The sequence below is a fragment of the Mesoplodon mirus genome (genome assembly GCF_964341445.2).
Source record: "Mesoplodon mirus genome assembly, chromosome: 2".
Taxonomy (NCBI): domain Eukaryota; kingdom Metazoa; phylum Chordata; class Mammalia; order Artiodactyla; family Ziphiidae; genus Mesoplodon; species Mesoplodon mirus.
In genome coordinates, this window is record NC_138977.1 from 56,387,781 (window position 1) to 56,397,628 (window position 9,848).

Consider the following 9,848-nt stretch of genomic DNA (forward strand, 5'->3'; position numbering starts at 1 on the left):
TAGTTGCAGCAAGCAGTGGCTATTCTTCCATGCAGTGCATGGACTTCTCACTGAGGTGGCTTCTCTTGTTGTGGAGCATGGGCTTTAGGGGCATGGGCTTCAGTAGTTGTGGCACATGGGTTAGTTGCTCCATGGCATGTGGGGTCTTCCTGGACCAGGGCTCGAACCCATGTCCCCTGCATTGGCAGGCAGATTCTAAACCACTGTGCCACCAGGGAAGTCCCTATAAGTTTGTACCACTTTATTATATTCCACATATAAGCGATATGATAATGATATCTGTCTTTCTCTGTCTGACTTATTTCACTTAGTATGATAATCTCTGGTCCATCCATGTTGCTGCAAATGGCATTATTTCAATCTTTTTTCTTTTTTTTTAAATCCTTTTACTTTTTTTAAAATTTATTTTATTTTTGGCTGCACGCGGGCTTTTCTCTAGTTGAGGCGAGTGGGGGCTACTCTTCATTGCGGTGCACAGGCTTCTTGTTGCAGTGGCTTCTCTTGTTGTGGAGCACAGGCTCTAGGGCTCACTAGTTGTGGCGCACGGGCTTAATTGCTCTGTGACATGTGGGATCTTCCCAGACCAATGTTCGAACCTGTGTCCCCTGCATTGGCAGGTGGATTCTTAACCACTGCGCCACCAGGGAAGCCCCGACTTCAATCTTTTTAATGACTGAGTGATGCTGCATCGTATATATGTACCACTTTATCCGTTCCTCTGTCGATGGACATTTAAATTGCATCCATGTCTTGGCTATTGTAAATAGCACTGTAATGAACATTGGCGTGCATGTATCTTTTCAAACGATGATTTTCTCTGGATATATGCCCAGGAGTGGGATCACTGGATCATATGGTAGCTTTATTCTTAGTTTTTTAAGGAACCTCCATAGCGGCTGTACCAATTTACATTACCACCAACAGTGTAGGAGGCTTCCCTTTTCTCCACACACTCTTCAGCGTTTGCTCTTTGTAGACTTTTTGATGATGGCCATTCTGACTAGTGTGAGTTGATATCTCATAGTTTTGATTTGCATTTCTCTACTAATTAGCGATATTGGGCATCTTTTCATGTGTCTCTTGGCCATCTGTATGTCTTCTTTCAAAAAATGTCTATTTAGGTCTTCTGATCTTTTTTTCTTAACATCTTTATTGGAGTATAATTGCTTTACAATGGTGTGTTAGTTTCTGCTTTATAAAAAAGTGAATCAGTTATACATATACATATGTCCCCATATCTCTTCCCTCTTGCATCTCCCTCCCTCCCACCCTCCCTATCCCATTCTGATCATTTTTTGATTGGGTTCTTTTTTTTGATATTGAGCTACATGAGCTGTTTGTAAATTTTGGAGATTTTTTTCATTTCAGTTATTTTATTGTAATTCTCTGTTTGTTCTTTAGTTCTTCTAGTTCTTTGTTAAACATTTCTTTTATCTTCTTGATCTATGCCTCCATTCTTTTTCCAAGAACTTAGATCATCTTTACTATCATTATTCTGAATTCTTTTTCTGGTAGATTGCCTATCTCTGCTTCACTTAGTTGTTCATCTGGGGTTTTATCTTGTTCCTTTATCTGGGACATATTCCTCTGCTGTCTCATTTTGTCTAACTTTCTGTGATTGTGGTTTCTATTCCACAGGCTGCAGGGGTTTAGTTCTTCTTGCTTCTGCTGTCTGCCTCCTGGATGAGGCTGTCTAAGAGGCTTGAGCAGGCTTCCTGGTGGGAGGCACTGCTTCCTGCCCACTGGTGGGTGGAGCTGGGTCTTGTCCCTCTGGTGGGAGGGGCCATGTTAAGGGGTGTGTTTAGTGGACAGTTGTGTTCTCAGGAAGACTCTAAGCAGCCCACCTGCTGAGGGTGGGGCTGTGTTCCCACCCTGTCACCTGATGCATCCCAGCACTGGAGCCCATAGGCTGTTAGGTGTGGCCAGGTCCTGGCAAGAAAATGGTGGCCTCCAGGAGAGCTCAGACCAATGAGTACTCCCCAGAACTACAGCTGCCAGTGTCCTTTTTTTTTTAATTTAATTTTTTTGCCTTTTTTTTGAATTTTTGAATTTTATTTTATTTTTTTATACAGCAGGTTCTTATTAGTTATCTCTTTTATACATATTAGTGTATAGATGTCAATCCCAATCGCCCAATTCACCCCCCCACCACCAACCCCCCACCACCACCACTTTCCCCACTTGGTGTCCATACATTTGTTCTCTACATCTGTGTCTCTATTTCTGCCTTTGCAAACCAGTTCATCTGTACCATTTTTCTAGATTCCACATATATACGTTAATATACGATATTTGTTCTTCTCTTTCTGACTTACTTCACTCTGTATGACAGTCCCTAGGTCCATCCACATCTCTGCAAATGACCCAACTTCTTTCCTTTTTATGGCTGAGTAATATTCCATTGTATATATGTACCACATCTTCTTTATCCATTCGTCTGTCAGTGAGCATTTAGGTTGCTTCCGTGACCTGGCTATTGTAAATAGTGCTGCAGTGAACATTGTGGTGCATGTGTCTTTTTTTTTTGTTTTTGTGTTATGCAGGCCCCTCACCGCCGCGGCCTCTCCCATTGCGGAGCACAGGCTCCGGACACGCAGGCCCAGCGGCCATGGCGCACAGGCCCAGCCGCTCCATGGCATGTGGGATCCCCCCGGACTGGGGCACGAACCCGCCTCCCCCGCATCGGCAGGCGGACTCCCAACCACTGCGCCACCAGGGAAGCCCTGCATGTGTCTTTTTGAATTATGGTTTTCTCTGGGTATATGCCCAGTAGTGGGATTGCTGGGTCATATGGTAATTCTATTTTTAGTTTTTTAAGGAACCTCCATACCATTCTCCATAGTGGCTGTATCAATTTACATTCCCACCAATAGTGCAAGAGGGTTCCCTTTTCTCCACACCCTCTCCAGCATTTGTTGTTTGTAGATTTTCTGATGATGCCTACTCTAACTGGCGTGAGGTGATACCTCTTTGTAGTTTTGTTTTGCATTTGTCTAATAATTAGTGATGTTGAGTAGCTTTTCATGTGCCTCTTGGTCATCTGTATGTCCTCTTTGGACAAATATCTATTTAGGTCTTCTGCCCTTTTTTTTTTTTTTTTTTTTTTTTTTTTTTTTGCGGTACGCGGGCCTCTCACTGCTGTGGCCTCTCCGTTTGTGGAGCACAGGCTCCGGATGCGCAGGCTCAGCAGCCATGGCTCATGGGCCTAGCTGCTCCGTGGCATCTTCCTGGACCGGGGCACAAACCCGTGTCCCCTGCATTGGCAGGCAGACTCTCAACCACTGCGCCACCAGAGAAGCCTTTCTGCCCATTTTTTGTTTTTTTAATATTGAGCTGCATGTGCTGTTTATATATTTTGGAGATCAGTCCTTTGTCTATTGATTTGTTTGCAAATATTTTCTCCCATTCTGAGGGTTGTCTTTTCATCTTGTTTACAGTTTCCTATGCTGTGCAAAAGCTTTTAAGTTTCATTAGGTCCCATTTGTTTATTTTCATTTTTATTTCCATTTCTCTAGGAAGTGGGTTGAAAAAGATCTTGCTGTGATTTATGTCAAAGTGTGTTCTTCCTATGTTTTCCTCTAAGAGTTTTATAGTGTCCGGTCTTACATTTAGGTCTCTAATCCATTTTGAGTTTATTTTTGTGTATCGTGTTAGGGAGTGTTCTAATTTCATTCTTTTACATGTAGCTGTCCAGTTTTCCCAGCACCACTTATTGAAGAGGCTGTCTTTTCTCCATTGTATATTCTTGCCTCCTTTATCAAAGATAAGGTGACCATATGTGCATGGGTTTATCTCTGGGCTTTCTATCCTGTTCCATTGATCTATATTTCTATTTTTGTGCCAGTACCATATTTTCTTGATTACTGTAGCTTTGTAGTATAGTCTGTAGTCAGGGAGTCTGATTCCTTCAGCTCTGCTTTTTTCCTTCAAGATTGCTTTGGCTATTCTGGGTCTTTTGTGTCTCCATACAGATTTTAAGATTTTTTTTTGTTCTAGTTCTGTGAAAAATGCCATTGGTAATTTGATGGGATTGCATTGAATCTATAGATTGCTTTGGGTAGTATAGTCATTTTCACAATATTGATTCTTCCAATCCAAGAACATGGTATATCTCTCCATCTGTTTGTATCATCTTTCATTTCTTTCATCAGCGTCTTATAGTTTTCTGAGTACAGGTCTTTTACCTCCTTAGGTAGGTTTGTTCCTAGGTATTTTATTCTTTTTGTTGCAGTGGTGAATGGGATTGTTTCTTTAATTTCTCTTTCTGACCTTTTGTTGTTAGTGTATAGGTATGCAAGAGATTTCTGTGCATTAATTTTGTATACTGCAACTTTACCAAATTCATTGATTAGCTCTAGAAGTTTTCTGGTGGCATCTTTAGGATTATCTATGTATAGTGTCATGTCATCTGCAAACGGCGCCAGTTTTACTTCTTCTTTTCCAATTTGTATTCCTTTTATTTCTTTTTCTTCTCTGATTGCCTTGGCTAGGACTTCCAAAACTATGTTAAATAATTATGGCAGGAGTGGACATTCTTGTCTTGTTCCTGATCTTTGAGGAAATGCTTTCAGTTTTTCACCATTGAGAATGATGTTTACTGTGGGTTTGTCATATATGGCCTTTATTATGTTGAGGTAGGTTCCCTCTATGCCCACTTTCTGGAGAGTTTTTATCATAAATGGCTGTTAAATTTTGTCAAAAGCTTTTTCTGCATCTATTGAGATGACCATATGGTTCTTATTCTTCAATTTGTTAATATGGTGTATCATATTGATTGATTTGCTGCCAGTGTCTTTGTTCCCTCAGTGAGCTACAGCTGCCCCCAGCCTCTGCAGGAGACCCTCCAATACTAACAGGTAGGTCTGGCCCTGTCTCTTATGAGGTCATTGCTTTTTTCCCTGGGTTCTGGTGCACATGCAACCTTGTGCGCGCCCTTCAAGAGTGAAGTTTCTGTTTCCCCCAGTCCTGTGGAATTCCTGCAATCAAACCTCTTTGGTCTTCAAAGTCAAATTCTCTGGTGGCTCCTCCTCCCTTTGCGAGACCCTCGGGCTGGGGAGCCTGACGTGGGGCTCAGAACTTTCACTCCTATGGGAGAACTTCTGTGGTATAATTATTTTCCAGTTTGTGGGTCACCCACCCAGCAGGTATGGGATTTGATTTTATTGTGATTGAACCCCTCCTCCCATCTTGTTGTGGCTTCCTCTTTGTCTTTAGATGTAGGGTATCTTTTTTGGTAGGCTCTGGTGTTTTTTTGGTCAATGGTTCAGTGGTTAGTTGTGATTTTGGTGTTTTTGTGAGAGAATGTGAGCTCACGTACTTCTATTCTGTCATCTTGTTTCTGTCTCCCTTAATGCCTTTTGTGTGTGTGTGTGTTTGTGTGTGTGTGTGTTACGTGGGCCTCTCACTGCTGTGGCCTCTCGCGTTGTGGAGCACAGGCTCCAGACGCGCAGGCTCAGCGGCCATGGCTCATGGGCCCAGCCACTCCGCGGCATGTGGGATCTTTCCGGACCGGGGCACGAACCCGTGTCCCCTGCATTGGCAGGCGGACCCTCAACCACTGCGCCACCAGGGAAGCCCTCGTGAGCTCTTTTAATTTTTGCTTTTCAGAGAAGTTGTTTATCTCTCCTTCAATTGTAAATGATAATCTTGCTGGGTAAGGTTGTAGGTTTTTCCCTTTCAGCACTTTAAATAAAATCATGCCACTCTCTTCTGGCCTGCAAAGTTTCTGCAGAGGAATCAGCTGATAGCCTAATGGGGGTTCCCTTGTACATGACTCTTTGTTCTTCTCTTGCTGCCTTTAGAATTCTCTCTTTCTCCTTCTCTTTTGCCATTTTTAATTATGATATGTTTTGGTGTGGGTCTGTTTGGGTTCATCTGGTTTGGGATCCCTTCTGCCTACTGTACCTAGATATCTGTTTCCTTCTTTAATTTTGGGAAGTTCTCAGCCATAATTTCATCAAACACATTTTCAACCCCTTTCTCTCTCTCTTCTCCTTCTGGGAACCCTATAATGCGAATGTTGATATGTTTGATGTTGTTCTACAGGTCCCTTTAACCAGTCTCATTTTTAAAATTTGTTTTTCTTTTTGCTGTTCTGATTGGGTGATTTCCATCATAAGTTGCTTTTCAGATCATTTATGCATTCTTCTTTATCGCCTACTCAGATGTTAATTCCTTCTCTTGTGTTTTTCATTTCAGTTATTGTATTCTTCAGTTCTTTATTTTTAATATTTATTTGTTTGTTTGTTTATTTATTTATTTATTTATTTATTTATTTATTTTTGGCTGCATTGCGTCTTAGTTGTGTATAAGGATCTTTCATTGCGGCACACGGGCTTCTCTCTCATTGTGGTGCACAGGCTCCAGAGCGCATGGGCTCAGTAGTTGCGGCACACAGGCTCTCTAGTTGTGGCGTGCAGGCTCAGTAGCTGCAGCACGTGGGCTTAGTTGCCTCATGGCATGTGGGATCTTAGTTCCCTGACCAGGGGTTGAACCTGCGTCCCCTTGGAAGGCAGATTCTTAACCACTGGGCCACCAGGTAAGTCCCCCTGTATTCTTCAGTTCTGACTGATTTTTTTTTTAAATTCTAGTTCCTTGTTAAAATTTTCACTGTGTTCATCTACTCTTTTCCCTATTGTGTTAGCATTCTTATTACTAATGCTTTGAATGCTTTATCTGGTAAATTATTTACCTCTGTTTCATTAGTTGTTTGTTCAGGGTTTTTCTCTCATTCTTTCATTTGAAACAAATTCCCCTGTCTTCTCATTTTGCTTAACTTTCTCTGTCCCTATGAAATTAGGTGAAACATTTATTTATCCAGGTCTTGAAGGAGTGTCCTTGTGTAGGAGCGTCCCTATACGGTTTGCATGTGCCCAGTGGCCTTGGTGGGAGAGCTGTATCTGACATGAGTGTGAGTCACATCTTCCTCCACGGTGTCCTGGCAGCTATCATCTTGGTAGGAGGTGGGTTTAGAGATGGAGGGGCTAGAGCCAGGGCAAGGTGTGAGCTGGGGCTCCTCCTCTGCTCAGTGGCCAGCACCAGCCTACTGGGGGTGGGGGCAGGTCTCACGTTGCTGGAGCAAAAGCCCTAAAGGTTGGGTCCATGTTTGTTTTTTCCCCTCTAAATGTATGCTTTCCACCCTCCCAGCATTGGTACCCTCACCCCAGAGGGGAGCAATGCTGGAGCAAGAGGGACTGAGCAGGTGCTCGGTTTGGATTGTGGCATGAGCTAGAGTGGTCCTGGCACCAGTCAGAGTTCCAGACCACTCCCTAACTGCTGCCACCCCAGGTGCCAGCAATGTCTGCCCTCACCTGGCTCAGTTGCTGATTGGGCCTGAGTCAGCTCTGTCCCCTACCACTGCATACTCTCCTTGCCTGTGACAGTCCTTGTTCTAAAGTGGAGCTGCATCATGGAACTAGTGGGGCTGGAGCTGGTGCTCGACTCAGCCTGGGCCATGCACTGTCGGTCGCAGGAAACAGGCCAGTGTCCCAGGCAGTTCCATTCTGTTTCCTCTGCCTTGTTTCAGGAGTAAACAAGTGTGTGCACACTGTTCACAAGCAGAGTCTAGGTTTCTTACAGCCCTGCTATAGTCCCACTGGTTTTCTAACCAGCTAAGGGGACTCATCCTTCCAGTGTCGTACCCCAGGGTGGGTATTGATTTGAACTGCTCACTCCCTGAGGAGGATTTCTGAGTATATATAATCCCCCTCCTCTTCCATGTCCCTTCCCAGGCATGCAGGTCCCAACCTGATTGCTTCTTTTTCCCTCCTCTCCAATTCCATGTGGATCTTCCTTACAACCTTGGTTTTACAGGAGTCTTTCTGTCTGTCTCCAGTTTGATTTTAGTGAGAATTGCTCCACATGTAGATTTTTTTAAAATATTTATTTATTTATTTATTTTGGCTGTGCCAGGTCTTAGTTGCTGCATGTGGGATCTTTGTTGTGGCATGTAGGATCTTTAGTTGCAGCATGAGGACTTCTTAGTTGTGGCATGCGGACTCAGTTGTGGCATGCATGCAGGATCCAGTTCCCCCCAGGGAACCAGGGATTGAACCAGGGATCAAACCCGGGCCCCCTGCATTCGGAGCATGGAGTCTCATGCACTGGACCATCAGGAAAGTCCCTAGATGTATTTTTGATGTATTTGCAGGGGGAGGTGAACTCCAAGTCCTCCTACTCTGCCATGTTTATCTCCTCCTAGACTGTATTTCAATGCTGATCATTGTCTGTTTGCCCTCAGTTCCATTCTGTCACCCTGAATGATACAGTTTCCCAGGCTTCCTTGTGTATAGCCACATGACTGTAGGCCAGAGTTTCTCAACTGTGCACTTGACGTTTTGGCTGGGTAGTTCTTGTTGTGAGGGGTTGTCCTCTTCACTGAGGAATGTTTAACAGTATCACTGGCCTCTATCTGCTGAATGTCAGTAGTACATCCTCCCTCTGAGCTGTGACAACCGAAAATGTCTCCAGATTGCCAGATATCCCCTGGAGGAAAGGGGGTCAAAATCATTCCAGTTGAGAACCACTGGTCTCGATCTTTATATTGCTGGTGGAAGGCAGGCTATATTACCAAACTGTCTGTTTGATTTGGTTTGGAAGTCCCACACAGCTTCCCAAATGGTGTTTGATAAGGTACAGAATACTAAATTCTGTAGGGAGGTATAACACTTATAACCTAATCAAAAGATAAAAGAACACATGAAGCTGTGAAAGAATAACATCTGCTAAACTTGTGGTTATACGTAGGAAATTTAAAAAGAAGCAATGTAAGACAGGAAAGTCAGCCAATGGCTCAGGCCTCACAGGGTGGGAGGGGCTTTTTGAGGCCACCCGAACCCAAAGCCTAGCCCTCAGGTTGTAGTTTCAAAAAATGATTACTCTTTTGCTTTTAAATTATATTTTTAAAAAGTGTTCATTTTAATACATATTTTGGCAAGAAACATTTATTGAGATGTCTTCAACCCTGCCAATAATTCCCACCCACTTCATCATGGATGTTAAAACATTAGCATTTTGATATGTAACTTTCCATACTTCTTCCAAGCCTCTACAGCCATAGTTGTATATAGGTTTCTATATAGGTATATAGGGGTTTTAAAATAATAAAAAGGTATATTTATTAAATAATAAAAGAGGATCATAATATACACATTTTTGTGCAACTTACTTTTTTCACTCCCAGTGTATCATATAAACAGTCCTCAAGAACAACAGTTATAGATCTTTTTAATGGTTGCATAATATGCTATAGTATGTATACATCATAATTTGATCAACAGATTTTCTGTTGAAGACGTTGGGATTGTTTCTGGACTTTTTTCCCAACAACATTAATGCCATAATAAACATTCTTGTGTTCATAGCCTTACATATTCACACTTTTATTTCTTTAAGCTAAGTGAGATTTTGAATGAAATGTATAGGTATATGTATGGTATTTATAATTTTAATAAATATTTCCAGATTACTTTCCAACACTATGACAATAATGTATTATAGTATCAGTTTCCCCATATCCTGGTAAGCAATTGATGGTAAAAATAAAATTTGTTTTGTTTTTGTGTGTTTGAGGAGTGAAAAATGGAACCTCATTGTTTTACTTGCATATTACTGTCTACAAATAGATTTGAACATATTTACAATTTTTATATAGTAAAATATATCTATTTTAAATGTTTCCTGTCTCAGTTAAAAAGGTTTTTCTTGATGCAAAATTATATAATATTCTAAAATGTCTTATAATATTTTTATTGTATTTTTTCCTTTAGATCTTCGGTCTACCTGGAATTTATTTTTGTATCTAGTGTAAGGTAGGAATCTGTATTTGTATTTTTTCACAATAATAATCA